Source organism: Hirundo rustica, chromosome 14, assembly GCF_015227805.2.
Source record: "Hirundo rustica isolate bHirRus1 chromosome 14, bHirRus1.pri.v3, whole genome shotgun sequence".
Lineage (NCBI taxonomy): Eukaryota > Metazoa > Chordata > Aves > Passeriformes > Hirundinidae > Hirundo > Hirundo rustica.
In genome coordinates this window covers 16,051,397-16,067,375 of record NC_053463.1, presented here as the reverse complement: position 1 = coordinate 16,067,375, position 15,979 = coordinate 16,051,397, and positions in this window count along the sequence as shown.

Genomic DNA, 15,979 nt, shown 5'->3' with positions numbered 1-15,979 from the left:
TTACACCAATGTAATCTGTTACAAAGATCACTCTAAAATAGCCTAATACTTGGAAGGAAATTAAATACAGGCTTAGACAGTTATCTGTTCTGACGATCAGAACTGGGGCCACACATATTGATCCTCTGTAATAACATTCAGTTTGCAGACTCTCAGAACTCTCAGTTTGGCAGGAAGAAAGCAACACATTTATCACTGTCAGGCTGATATTGTGGTTATTTCATAGGAAAAAAAAAAAAAAAAAAAAAAAAGATAGCAAGCTTCTTAGCAATAAAATGTAATAACATGTTTAAGTTAAGCAATGCCTGGAAAGTTGAGTCCTGTGTTTTCATATACATTGTAATACATTTTATAACCCATGCCCTGGTGTGGCGTTTAGCTGGACCCTTGGCAGGATACAAGTGTGAGAGCTGCATCCCATCCCTGCACCACGGAGTCCCCCGAGCTGGAAGGGACACAAGGGGATCGTTGGAGTCCAGCTCCTGGTTCTGTGCCTGAGGGCACTGTCCAAATGCTCCTGGAGATCTCTCAGCCTTGGGGCAGTGCCCATTCCCTGGGGAGCCTGGTCAGTGGGGAAAGAAACTTTTCCTAATATCCAAGCTAACCCTCCCCTGACACAGCTCCAGCCACTCCCTTGGGTCCTGTCCCTGGTCATGAGGAGCAGAGATGGGAGCTGCCCCTCGTGAGAAAGCTGCAGACCCTGGTGAGGTCTGACCTCTCCTCCAGCTGAACAAGCCAAGTGCCCTGAGCTGCAGCTCCTGTGGCTTCCCCTTTAGGCCCTTCACCATCTTTGTACCCCACCTAACAGTTTTATAGGTGTCTGATAACTTTGGATCTCTCCTCTACTGTGGCACGCAGAACTGCCCCCCAGGACTCCAGGTGTAACCTGCACAGAGTGGCAGTGCAGCTCTGAAACCCTGTGTCAGTATTATTCCTCAGGGAAGAAGATGTACAAATTATCTTCTTGGGAGTGATTTGAAATGGAGGGAGAAGTCAGAGGAGGAATGCTCACATGCCACTGTGCTGTGAGGCACTTCTATTCCACAAATATTGCACATAGGCTGTGAGCATTAGGCAGCTAGATGTTAATATTATTTTTCTTATTAATTATTATTCTTATTTTTCTGCAGACCTAATCTTTAAGGAAAATTTCGTCTTGTGTGTGGATATTTTAGTACCTCTCTGTTCTGCTGGTACATCACCGTCTACGAGCGCTGTGAAAACTACATAAATCTGCTCCTCACAGTATCTCACTGCAGCATTTGTTCTTCTCACAACTTCCTGGAGCTCGTACTCTGGAATAGTTCTGTCAAGCCTCACCTAGGGACCTACCTCAGGCTTGTGGTTAGGGATGCCAAGAGTCAGCACTGCCCCATCCCAAAGCTGTACCACTGGTTCTCTTCTCAGAATTACACAGCTCCTTAAAACCTTGCTCTTTCTGCTTCTCTCCATTACTGCTCCTCACAGCATCTGCATTGTGACATGCACCGTGGAGCCAAAATGCTATAAAAATCTGCATTTTGGACTCTGGCCACACCATCTTTCCTTGATCAACCCCTCTTTTTCCTCAAATCTCATGTACTTGATACCCCCCACAGTGGTCTCTACCATAGCCGGTGCCCAGAATAATATCAGGGAAAATTTCCCAGTTGTCCAAAATGTCTTGATGTCTCAGTTGGCCCCTTGTAACATTTATATAACCACTTCCTTATTTCCCTCTACTTAAAGAACCTTGTGTGCCCTTGTGTGTGTGTCTGAAGAGCACCTACCTTTTTTACAGCTCCTCACTTATGCACAGAGACCGAGTTTGTGCTGACTGGTGCCCCAGGATGCAGACAAGGACAACCTGAAGGTAGGCTTCAGTGAGTGGGAATTAAGGTTCAACCCTTTCAGCTCTTAAACACAACTGAACTCCAGCGAAGCATCGAAAGGAAGGAGGATGTGGATCTCGATGCAGAGTGAAGGAAGCATGAGCAGAACAGAACGGTTCACACATGACAGACGCTGGGAACTGTGCAGCAAAAGGTGCTCACTGTGCACAGGAGCATCCAATTTCACGGGCACCGGTGGGTTTTGGCTCACCCCACCGTGCTGTCACCCTGGATCAGGCAGAATTTAGGTGACAGGAAATGTAAAGGGAAATCCCAGACTGCTCTGACACAGAAAGCTGGCACACGAAGGAGGGGTTCACATCCTGAGAAGTGGTTACCCGGTAGGTTTTTGATTCTTCACACATGCATACAACTTTAAATACCTCTGCTGGCGACAATAATGATCGAGCTCTCGACAAAGTGGTAAATCAAATACAGCTTCTTCAAGGGTTAAACTCCTTTAAATCTCTGTGGTTTAGCAAGACAGCTTTGAAAAACCCTATGTGAGTTAAGCTTGCACTGAGCATAATCCATCTCAATTCCCATCCTTACTAGAGGGAGCAACATCTATTTTTGGAGAAGATAAACATGTATTTATTATCTCTTCCTGCTCTTCCCCTTCATCTGGTGGTTTACCTGCCATCCACATTTTCAATCTCCTCTTAGAACCCCCTCCTGCCCCACCATTGAGGTCACTGCCCTGTTTTCTCTGTTCTCCTTCCATCCAAAAGGGAGTGGTTTCCACAAGCAATACTCAGTGTCTACATCCCAAACACATATCTGCTTTAGCTCATGATGTTTAGCAATTCTGCAAGAATTTGTCTTTTTTGTGACATGACCTGTCTGCTTTCCCAATTAATTTTGTTCTTCAAATCTAGTCCACTCCTGACTAAAGAAAACTGTGTCTCATTTCACATTTACTTTTCAATCTAACTGTCTGCTAATATTCCTCTGTTCCTCTTCTTCCAGAAAGCCTTTGTGAATCCTTGTGCCAGGTCTCATCTTCCTTTTCTCCAGTACACTTTCTTTTCTTCTCTTTTGTTGACCATGTAGGTCAACAGTCCTTTTAATGACCTTTTCCTCCAACTCTGACTTCTTCCTTCTCTCCTCAAGCTGAAATTAAATATTTTATGTACTTGAATTTGCTGATAGATTTCAAGAAGCGATCTGGTTATTAAATCACCACTATGCTGATAAATATTTGGCTCTGAAAAAAAACCCAAAAAATCCAAATCCAGTGTTTAAACCATGGTTTCTGTCAGTCTGGGATGACATTTCATGCATACTCCTACAGGGATCTCTCATGCCTCCAACTCTACAAAATTATTTTACTCGCACCTTATATGCTACTGCCATGCACACAAAATCTTGGCTGATGCCAAACTATGACATGGAAAAGGGGAAGATTTCTGGAATTCAAAAGAACCTTGCCAGTTTGGGAGGGAGAGTTTGAAATAAGACAAAATTTCATAATGACACATTCAAAAAGGCACAGTCAGGAAGGGCAGAACAAATAGAGCAAAATGAGGAATTAAATGAGCAAGCAGTACTGCAGAAAATATCTGGGGTTAAAGCGGTTCACAGGCCATGAGATGACACTTTCAAAAAACCAGAAAATCTCATTCTGGAGTATATTATCAGAAGTGCTCTGTGTAAGACGAGGGAGGTAATTATTCTGCTCTACTTGTTACTAGTGAGAGCTTGGTTCCTGCTGTGAGTACCACATTTAAAGAAGAAAGAACATAAAGAATATCCAACAGAGGGCAAGAAAGATAACGTGGTTTTTTTGGTTTTTTTTTTTTCAAAATCACAGTCCTGAAGGTTTGTTTAGATGGTAGATGAGGAGGCTGGGGAAAGGTGAGAAGACTCTTCTGGTTTATCAAAGGTTATTGCAACAAAAACAGTGATCAATTGTTCTGTGTCCTCTGGAGGAGGGCAAGAAGTAATCTGCTTAATTTGCAGCAAAGAGGATTTACATTACACCCCAGAAACATTTGCCACTCTAAGGATAGTTAAGCTCTGGAAGAGGCTAACTGGAGAGTTAGTAATATCCCTTAAGAACAGCTTTGACTGGTGTGGCAGGGATAGGATCTGCATGGATTTAAAGTTTCAAGTGAGTTGGAAAAACATTTGGCCATCTCTTGCATCTTCACTGTCGTTTTACACTGCATCTAACATACTCTGTACGTTATGGTACTGGACCAGGGTGTGCCTCTGACCTCACTGTGATCAGCATTTTCATTGCAGAGTTAGCAGGAGCTCCTGTGAGAGGCTTGCTGAAGTGTTTGCTGAATTATATCAGGATGTGCTCCAGCCATCTCCAATATAATTTGTAATTTACACACATGCTGACAAGGTTCATTAGCAGCACTATTTGATGACAACATTTCATTATGAACCAGAACAGAATACAAAAGTAAATTATTACAGGACAGAACCTGCTAGAGCAGCCTGTGACTGTCAGCAGGTTGCTACAGGATTTTTGACACTGGACTTCACTAATTTCCAAAATTCTTTTGTCAAGTAATACCCACAGAGCACAGCATACCTGCACTTTGAAGTGTGACGTTTTCCCATTTGAAAATTTCAATACATTGCTTTTTATTTATAAAGCTTACTTTGTATTTTTTTCCTTGGAAATCCTCCTTATCCCTATGTGACACCGAGTGAATTCCTAGTTCCTGAGCTGCTTTGACACACAACAAACTTTTTAAATGGCAGAAACCCATTAGCCTGGTATTTTCTTTTGGTGACCTGCAGGTTGAATTCACCTCCTTCCTAGATGGGACAAGACACAATGTTAGTCTCTCAGCATATAATGTGGTCAGTGGGTTTAATTACACTGAGCTTTGGAGCTTTGGATTTGCAGAAGAATAAGGTATTTTTAAGGACAGAAAGTTTGCTGGAATTTTACATTTAATGAACTTATCCAGTGGTCCAAGGCAAGTGCTTTGAGTAAATTAGATTTAAATAACCAGATAAATAATATCCTTACACTGAGGTGTGATCATGACTTTGCATTTTTAAATTTTCATAATTTTTCACTTGTCTGTTTCTGGAACTTGTATTGTTTCATGCCAGAATCATAGCTGTTTGAATTTCAAAATATATTATATTTTTTCTTTCTGAATGATCAATAATGTTTTCTTTCAGAAGGATCAATAATTGCTTGAACTCCTTTCAAAACCCCAGTTCTCGCTTTTGTGCATTATTTTAGCAGGCAAGCAGCGATGCACACTGCAAGGTGTGAGACCTGTACCTCCAATGAACCAAAACACAAAAGCTGGGAGATAACAGGCAAGAAATAACATCCACCAGTTATTATTACACCAAGATAGAGAGGCAAGAAAATGTTGTTAATGCAGACTTAAACTACTTATCATAAAACAGATCTAGCAGGAGTAAAAACCCAACAAAACCCAAATCCCAAGAATTACAAAGTGAAGCAACCTGAACCAAAGGTGCATAAAATATTCTAGAACAACAACTGGTCCAAACATAAGGCAGTTAAATTGCTGCAGCAGTTAATGACTGAGGAGCTCAGTCAGAGTTTTATCTCTCTCCATTTTAAGCTCGTGAGAAGAAGTGTACCCCATCAGGTGCTTTCAAAGGGCTCAGATTTCCAGAAGGAGCAAAGGAAATGAAAATTCTTTTTCCCTACTACTGTAAAAAAACCCCAAAACAACAACAGCAAAAAACCCCAAAAAACCCAAAAAACCAAACCAACCCAACCCAACTAATGAAACAAAAAAACCCCACAACGCCACCCCCCCCCCGCCCCCCTGACCAAAGAACAACACCAAAAACTACAAAGACTCCAACCAGCAGAAAAAAAAACCACCAAAAAAAACCCAAACCAAGGAAACCCCTTTAACAATTTTGTCCTTTCCTCTGGGCCTAGGTAGGGAAGGATTGCTTTTTAATGCTGGACTAGCTAGGTAGCCAACTGTTACAGCCAGTCTCTTTATTACATCGAGGAACAACCACTTGGTTCCAACCCCAAGTTTTCCACTTTCACTTAGTATTTAAAATCATTAATTCAGAGAAAACCAGCAGAATCACAGGAATTAGAGTGGGGCAGGCTGGTAGGTGTTCTCTTCACTCTCATGTCATAACAGAGCCGTGTTCCAGTGTATTTGCATGGTAAGAACAGAAGAACATGCCAAGATCTGCACAGGTCACCGTGGGTCTACCTCAGGAGTCCTGGGAAAGGCAGTCTCTGCTCTAGGAGCTGGAATTGCTCAGGGAATCCAAAGCCTGGTGACAGAAAAGAAAAGAGATGAGGGCAATGTTCTACAGTATTTTTTATCATTTACTACCTGTACCGTCATGTCATGCTTACCGTAATTTAGATTTAAAGCCAACGGAGGCACCTTGAACCATGTTCCTAATTTGTCCAACAGGTGAGGGAGATGGTGGTGCTGCTGGAACACAAGCAAAAAGGAGAGGAGATATATTTTTTCCATTGAGTCAGCAGCATGTGGCCGGTGCAAACCACTCGTGTTTGTTCCATGCCTTTAATCTGTCTGCAATCTGGAGAAGAATACATCCCTAGAGTCTTTACTAGACCTTGAATTCGAGCAGCTGTCACTTTAAATTTATTTCTTCCTCTGTCTGGGAGCTATTTTAGTGCAAATGCAAGCACGTGTGCCCTGAGCAAAGCTCCCCAGAGCAGCCACCATCACAGGTACACTCCTGCATATCTGGATTCTTTTCTTTCAACAGGCTTGAAACTGGGGGCAATTTTTTTTCCTTTCAGTGTATTTTTTGTCTTTCCTGTATTTTTTGGCCGGTTGTAGTGATCCTTTTCATCACTGCTTCCCAAATCATCCTCTGTGGGATAAAGCCTTGGGTGCAGCAGCTTACAAGACTTTAGGGTGCTGTTGGGCTCACGGCAGGTCCCGAAAGATCCTGGGGAAGGAGTAGCACGAGGACATGTTCTAGGGATCAGAACTATTACAGATCTTCCATGTCTGCAACTCTTGAGGTCCAGCCTGTTCAGTCAGGAGTTGCTTTTCAGTCATGAGAAAAGGAAATCTCAGACTCAGGAGTCACCCTGCCCCGTTTCTGCCTTTTTCATTGTTCCCCGAATCCCTACAACCAATTCTCCAGCTCTGCCTCTTTCTGCGCCTATTTGTCCTACATTGTGAGATAGTGACATCTAGAAGAGCCTGGATTTCATTCCATTAGTCATCCTCTCCCTTTATCCTGTATAAATTGTGTTGTCATCATCCTTGCCAGAATATTTCCAGCTTTCCTCTCCAGAATATTTCCAGCTTTAGAATTAGGAAGCCAAAGAAACAAGAGAAGCTTTAAATCCTAAAAATCAACTCCACTTGATTTGCCTGATGTTGACAATAACCTGTTAATATTTTCCTCAGCCTAGAAACCTGCATTCCTCCCACACTCCAACAATAATCTGATGGGATTCAAACTGGGGAGCAGAGCAGGGTGTGGCAAAGCTTAGGGAGAAGGGAGACTGGGAACAATTTAACCAGGGGGAAAAATACCACAACTAATTTAACTTATTTACTCAGGACTTATTAATGGCTAATCGATATCTACTTGACTCCAAAACCTGAACTGCTTGAAGAAGATAAGAAATAACCAAAAGTAATTTTTGCTGGGCTCTCTTGCTCCGTCTAAATCAATATTTTAGTAGCTTTGCCCTGTGAAGAGACAGAAGAGGAACCTCTGGCTAGACAAGCTTCCAGGAGCAGACATCCCTAATAGCCAAAGGGTGAGATTCCCCTGTCAAAATGGAGATGTTCGTGGTGCAGGCTGTCACCTTGGAGCTCATTGCCTGGGCTCTCTTGACAAAGAGACAGAAATAGGCCTTTCAAGGGTCACCTCATCTCACTCAGAGATAGGACAAGTGGCTAGAATTCCAGAAGAATTTATTTCCCTTCGATGGATATGAAAGGAGACTTAAAGATTAGATCAGAGGCAGATACCTGTGATGCAGACTCCTCAGATTAGGCGAGATGAGTCTCGCTAGACTTTGTAAATCTTGCCTGCGCACTTCCCTTTTCTCCTATGTAACGTGAAATTCATAAACAGTAGATAAAATATTAAATATTAAATATTTTATTCCTTCTCCAAGGAGAATAAAATTCCTCAGTAGATCCCTTACCATGTTGAAACTGACTATGACTCTACTAATTAGAGAAAAGGAGACGGCTGCCATAGGAACATTTTGAGGGCAGATGAACAAAGGCAGCTTTAAACTCTAAAAATCAAGTCCACTTGACTTGTTAGACATTAACAATACATACAAAGAAAGTTTGTTGGTACTTATTGTTAATAGCCATCACCACAGAGTCACACGGGTTATTTTAACAACCTTATTCTGATTTAGCTGTAAGTGGTCAATGCCATGCAGAGGGTGTCGTATAGGCAGGGCCAAGAGGTTCGGTTCTTGATGACCTCAGTCCAGGAGGTGAAGGTGATCAGTTTCGAGAAATAATTCTCCCTTTCTTTACAACTCACTAATTCAATGTTTTCTCCTTTTATAAGTGTTACATTTTCTAGACAGTTCTAAGCCGTTCATTTGTTCACTGCAGCGTGCTGGGGGTGTCACTTCCCCAGGCTACTCAATGTGTCCCGGCCTGTGACTTGTTTCTTGGCTGGTGCTAGCATTTATGTGGGTTTTTTTCTTTCTTAATCTCTGGATAAGCTGCTGCACTTGCTGCCCCCACCACCCCTCACAGCAACAGCAGCCCTTTCCCAGTTTTTCAGGGTGTGTTTAATCACCAGTGGCTGATCAGCGATGATCAGGTTTTTGCTGGGGGCTCTGCTTCAAATGTTTCAAGCCTTTCACTGCTATCTTATGCTTAAATTGTGTATTTAGCTGAAGACCCCAGCTGAAGTCCACACAAGGTTCTGGTAGGAAGGATTGCAATCTGGCACAATCCGTAGAAAGCTTGTGACATTTTTACTTTTACTGGGACACCAGGCACAAAAATGCTTCTCCACTGTTTGACAGTTGTGCAATATGAATGCCCTCGTGTCTGAATCCAAAACAAAGTGGTACTCATTCTATCCTGCCTACGCAGTTCCTACTTCCAGGGGTGCAACAGGTTCCCAATTTGGTTACAGAATTTTTTGAAAGCCTCATCTTCTCTAGAAAGAGCTATCTGTCTCAAGTGCCTTGTCCAAAAATACAAGTGCTCATTATACTAATGAAGAGACTGTAGCCTTATTTACAGTTTAGAGAACTTCATTATTCAAGCCGCTCCGTTTGAAATCGTGACTCTTACTCCACTTGTTTTTCACTGAGACTTCCATGTTTACTTTAAAAAGGAGCATAAAAATTTCAGCAGCGATTAAACATGACTGTTAAAGAAAAGGACAAGGAGCCTCATCTGGAAAGTCTGCTACGTCTTCAACATAGCATAATTTCATACTTGTGATTTGGAGTAAAACTCTTTATGACAGTTTGCAACACTGGGAACTAAGAAAACATGGATAACATTTCACATATTTGAAAACAAGGGATTTTCTTTTAGACTGAGCCTTCAAAAACAGCTAAGATTTTCTTACCTGGTGCTGTTCAGGAAAAAAAGAGCTCAAAAGCCAGCATTTATAGCAACATCCAGTTATTTGAGGTCCTGTCCTAGAAATACCTTCCTAAAAATTTTCACAGGGAGAGAAAACAACAGATCTCTCAAAGGAAATATTTTTTTCATAATAAGGATCATAACTAACACCAAATACCAATACACCAAATTTCTGCATCACAGAGCAGGTGCTTTATTGATAACAATTCTCTGAGTCATTGCTGGGAGAAAGTGGATTAGAATAAAAAGGCATAAAGAACAGAAAAGGCCAGCTCTCCTAACAAGCGAGGAACATCTCCTCCAATACAACAAAGAAACTCTAAATACTTTTCCAGCTGTAAGGTTACGGTTTCATGAGGCCCCACTCAGTCTTCTGGACTTCCTAAGCAGACAGCTGCCAAAATTTGCCAGTTCTGGACGATTTATCTGACAGCAGCAACGCCACTTGTAGGATCTGGTCCCTGCCCAAGCAGGCATATCCAAAGAACAAACATTTTGTTATTAACGTTGGTCGGGTGGAAAAGGAATAGTTCCTGCTAATGCCTTGAGTCTACACAAGATTTTCTTACCCATATTCACAGTAAGTCATGATAATCTTATATTAGCAGGGGAAAAGAGCTGTCACAGTGATCCTGTTGGATGTATTTGAGGAAGAAGCCCAGCTATGCAGCAGAAAATGTTGTGTACTGACAGAAAAAAGAAGCGTATGTAATAATCCACTTTTTCCAAAACATGCCAGCAAAGACAAACTTTGCCCCAGCTTTTGTTGTGGCATGTTACATTTCATTATTGTTAAAAACTAGAGGCTGATGAGAGAACTCGTGCCATTTGCCCACTGCATGATCAAATTCCTGGTTTATTTCTGGTTTTTCCTGCTTGTCCTTGTCACACAGAAGACAATCTCGACAGCGTGGCTCCATTTTGAGGGGGGTGTCCTAAGTTGCCAGTCGGCCAGAGAAATGTGAACTGCCATATCTCAAAGAGCTGAAAATGGTGAAATGAAACATTCATAGTTCAAAAATCAATGCCTTTAACTCTTTCATTTTTCCAGAAAAGCTCCTTTATCTACAACTCTCTCCCACATTTTTTTATGTGCCAAAAGCTCCAATTCTTTTCTAATAATTTTTGACACTTTCTCTGAGACTATTTTCTGAGAATGGGACAATCAAGGCTCTAGAGTAAAAAAAACGGAAATTGTGTCACATATACAATTTCATATTAAAGGAAACAGTTCAGAAGAACTGTACTGATTATGTGAGCAGTTGAAAAAGAAACCACTGCAAAATTTCTAGTCTTTTGCACCAGGGAACTCTGGAATGAGTTGCTTGAAAGCAGGATTTAGGGCTCTGTTTGCTGCAGCATGTACATGGCCTTGACAATTAGATTTGTGACATTTCCCTATCCCACACTAAACTGCAGTTGGCAGTGGCTTTATTTTGATTGTTACACATTCCTGTGGCCCAAGTTAAAGATTTCATCAGAGTCCAAGCTTCAGTGCACCCCACTGTTAATAAAAGGGTGACTTTTATGAGATATGAAACAGGTCCTGAGAAGCTGTGAGAACATTGAAGAGAATGAGAAATTGCTAGATAAGTACCTGCCAAAAATGACTGCAAGAAATGAGAACATTTCTGGACAGGTTTCTTGTGTGCTGTGCATGGATTTTCAGCAGTGATTTTATCAAAGTATTGGCCCATAGGCTTCATCTAAGGTTCTTTTTTGTTAAGTATAAAATAGACCTTTGGTGTGGTGTGGGGCTGTTCAGCCTGGGGAAGAGAAGGATGCATGGAAACCTTATAGCAGCCTACAAGGAATCCAGAGAGGGTCTCTTCATCAGGATCTGACAAGAAATACTGGGTTCAAACTGAAAGTGGGGAGATTAAGGTTAGATATATGGAAGAAATCCCTCCCTGTGAGGGTGTTGAGGCCCTGGCACAGGGCGCCCAGAGAAGCTGTGGCTGCCCCTGGATCCCTGGCAGTGTCCAAGGCCAGGTTGGATGAGGCTTGGAGCAGCCTGGGACGGTGGAAGGTGTCCCTGCCATGGCAGGGATTTGGAACTGGATGATCTTTAAGGTCCCTTCCAACCCAAACCCTTCTGTGACTCTGTTCTGTGATTCTTTATCTTCATTCAAGTCCAACGCAAGAATTGGCTCAAGTCCCTTCAGTGACTGAGTATTTTTAACACCTCTTGGAACTCTGGAGAGAGACCTGTGAAAGAGACTGAGCCACTTTGCTAAATCAGTGGGCAAAGAGCCTGAAATTTGTACCAGGAAAAAAAAAGAAAATCCATGAATGGTAAGTAAACAGTAAAAAGCAAACCCACGATTTTAGGAAAAATTAGTCATGTCAGATAAGTGCAGTACAATTTTTAATTACTCATTGGCCTAATTTATATAGAAAAGTGTGTTAACAAAAAAACTAGTCAATTTCTGTGCCTTAGTTTTCCACAACAGGGATGATATATAATAAAGCTGTAATCAAAGAATCATTGGATATCCTGAGTTGGGTGTCACCCACAAGGGTCACTGAAAGATTCTGGCTACAAAATATCTTACAACAGAAAAAACAGGACCAGTGTGAATTTTTGGGATCTTCTGTACGTCCTCAGGGGATTTCTTCTTCACCAAATGCTGCTAAATGAATAATGTATAAGAAGATACACAATTATTTAAGGAAAAACATGCAGGTGGCACGTACTATCAGAAATGAGACACTTAGGTCAATCACACAGACTAAGCTCCACTGGTTTGGAAGGTGGGGAGCAACTGAGACACATCGACTTTACGACATCCAAAGGGCATTATCTTACATGATCAGGAATGTAGGTCATGTGTCTGACTAGAGGAATCATATCCATCACGGATTGAAAAGGGCTTCGGACCAGTCACTGGATGAATCCATGGGAGCTTATGCTGAGCATGTCAGCTGGGATTGTCCTGGATGAGTAAGTGTTGCTGGGGAAGGATTGGGACACCGGTTAGTGGAGTTTGGAGATGTTTGACTTGTTCTATGTCAGCCATTGGCCACTCGGATTTACAAACAGCTTAAAATCCATGACCCATCTGTTGCCAGGAAGGAGGGACACGGCATTTCAAAGTATTTTAATGAGTTTTCTGGAACTTGGGGTAGGTGGGTGGGTAGGAGAGCAAAAGAGAAGCTGACATGATGGGCTTAGACAGGAAGTGTTTGGACAGCTTTTTAAATTTTAAATGTATGTCTAGACATAGGCAGAAATCCAGTCTTGATGAATATGCCCCGTTCTGTTTAGGGGAGCTGGAGCAGGGGAGGAGAAGGAAGCACATAGAAAACACAGGAAGATGTAATTTCCTCCATGCACGAGGCCACAGGACTCGCAGTTGAGCTAACTTACCAGAGCAGAGGAAATTACCTCACCCAGCTGCACAGGCAGGAGGAAACCTGGGGTCTTTCAGGATGGGATGAACCCAATCATTATTGGCCCTCTGGGTGGGTGTCCTAGGGTAACTTTATGATGCCTGTATCCCCAATCGTCTGTTCTGTTTGTGCTGTATATTGAGTCCTGTGCCTTTAAGACTGGTTCTAAGAGCAAGGAGAAGCGCGGAGTTTGTTTTGAGAAAACTGCCTGACTCCTCCACATTCTTCTGCAGACGGGGTGTTCAGCAGAGGCTTGGAGAGACTGCAGGACAGAGTTTTGTTTTTTGGTTTTTTTTTTTTTTTTGTTTGTTTGTTTGTTTTGTTTTTTTTTGCTTTTAGTTAGTTTCACCTAGCTAGGGCAGAGAAGTTCCCTGGACTGGTTTTTTTCCTTTTTCTTGGAACTGTTTAAACCTGCTCTGGACTGAAAACCCAGGGGAGCACTGGGGGCTGCACCTGCGGCCCACCGGGGCCTGGACCTCGGCATTTTCCAGCAGCGCCGGAGGGACCGGGACTGAGGAGACGCTGAGAGAGAGCCGAGCTACACCCACGGCAAGGACTTTCTCAATTTGCCATCTCACTCCAGAATGACAGGTTTTATTGTTTCATATTTTTCATTCTTTATACTTGAATGCACTTCATTTGTTTAGTAAAATAGTTTTTTCCACTTTTCTCCAAAGAGGGGGTTTTTTTCCAGACCAGTTGGAGGGAGGGGCCACTTGAGTTTGCTTCCTTAGAGGGATCCTCTACAGGGGTTTTCTCCCAAATTTGTCCCCAAACCAGGACAGTGGGTAAGCTCAGCTCATCTATCCCATTTGCCACCACAGTGCCATCATTGAGCTGCATGTATGGATTTTGGAGCCAGCCCGATGCCTTCACACAGAGCAGGTACCAGCAGCCCAAAGCCCACTGGCACCTACAGCCAACAATGTAAACATTTATGGTGCAGTGTACACGTGTCCTCACACACTGAGGTCAGGGAGCACGGACAAATGCCCCTGGGGTTTCAGAGATTTCAGTACAAACCTCTGTGCAGGGGAAGGACCAGGCTTTGCATAACATTAATTACCCTGAGGGGCGTGTGTTATAAATAAGTTCTATTCGAATAATCTATGTTTTAGTTACTTAATTGTTAAGTAATTCCATTAAGATTGTTAATGCTAGTTCTGTATAAAGAATTTGCCTTATTCCTGTTTTAATATTGATTTATCACCTTATTTACTTGTTTGTTAATTAAGAATTCACCTTATTACCTGTATCTCTGCTCCCATTCGCCGGATAGCGTCTGAATATGCAAATAAAAAGAACACTGGAATTCTGGGAACAACTCAAGAACAAGAGACTCTAAAAAGCAGAGAACCAAAGTAAAATCCAGGACTGAAGTCGCACTTTAGACTAGTGCAAGGGGTACGGGGGTCCGCCGAAGCAGTTTTATTTAGTCGCTGTGACCTGAGAAGGAGTCCCCCATCGCTGGATGACCCCTGATCAGTGAAGTGAAACGGACTCCCCGGCAAGGGAAAAAGCCCGTGAGGGGGTGTGGGAGTCCCCAGCTTTGCTGTGAAGCGAAGCTGTGTGTACCTCCTCCTCCGCGCTGCCAAGAGAGCAAGCAAGTTATCCCCCAAGGCCAAGCTTGATAATAAAGAAACATACAAAAAGAGCAAGTCTCTGACTCTCTCTTCTTTTTCCAGAACAGCGTGCAGCCCTCCTGCAGGTGCTCACTGCACGGAGTAACATCTGGCTGCGCACACACCTGCAGCCGGCCTGTGACCTATTTATTATCCCGCAGAGCCGCACAGTTCTGGCGGCAGTGCCTCAGCACAGAGCTCACTTGCTGTAGGGGTTTTGCTCTGGAAGTTAATCAGCTCCGAGCTCACTGCACCATCAATACTGATCGGGCTGGGAAGGCTTTGGCAATATCCTGTTGCTTGCAGGCTGCTTTTCAGGAAGGAGCCCGTGTGCATATTAATGAACGAACCTGCGTGGCCTGACAGGTTCACAGAGGAGCCCAGCAGGGCACAATAAGGGCCGAAGCTAAGACGCTTCATAGGAATTTTAATGTTTGTGATAAACATTAACTATTTTTTGTTCACTGGAGATCAAATAACTCAAGATAACAGGAAGTTACTATGTCACTATCTAAGCTTATAGGCAAACAGACCCTTGCCCATTCCTTCTCTACTTGCTTAATCAGCTTTAAGTTTCAGGAATTCCAGCTTACAACTACAGCCTTCATCTCTGCGACCACCGAGGGACAGAAAGAGACCCTCCTAGCAACACGTCACACATACATCATCGGAGGAAAGAAGCAAGATAAAAGCAAGACTGAAAAACCTGCCAAGGCACGGCAGTTGGTGGAGCGAGACTCCCCTGCCGTCCAGCGCTGTATTTGCCTTTGCTTTGCCTGCTGCAATGTAATAAATTCCTATTGGAACTTTTCTTCGTGTTCATAGTCTATTACAATATTTGTCTTAGATACTAAACAAGTGTGTCAATATAATTCACAGGTCAGCAGTTCCTGCCACGAGCCCAGCAGCATGTTTGACAGCTTTGAGGATGGTACGGGCTGTGCATTTCTGAAAGCCTGCTTGACCCAGGGGGCCATTAGCGAGCTCTGTAAGCAAACCAGCCACTCCCTATGACTGAAAGTAAGTGCATTTAGCGACCTGGCCTGACCTGTCACACTTTGAATCTCTGGTACCTTCTAATGTTGTGAAAGAATTCAATCACACAACCCTTTTATCGCTCTCTAGCCAATAAATATCTCTTTGCTCGCGCCGCTGGTCAGAATCTGACTCAGTGTGGCCGGCTGAGACCTCCTCTTGTGCATGTGAAGGGAGCCGGAGGAGAAAATAAAACTGCTTTCACCTTTCTGTTCCTCGAGAACAGAAGGAGGTACTTGTGCCTGCCATTTTCAGCGCAGCCACACTTCAGGGTAAGATGCAGCTCATCTTCAGGATTGTATTTATATTGTGACTGCAACGAAAGTAGATTAACAAGAGATTGTTACATGTGGCTTTGGAAAGATTACGGTAGCTTTTGTGATGCTTGGCGGCTGCTTATATTTGTACAAAGTACCTTCTGAGTCTACAAGTAGCTGGACGAACGCAATTTACACACCCTGGGGGTTTGGCAGATCCTCTTTATTGTGTAAACACCCAT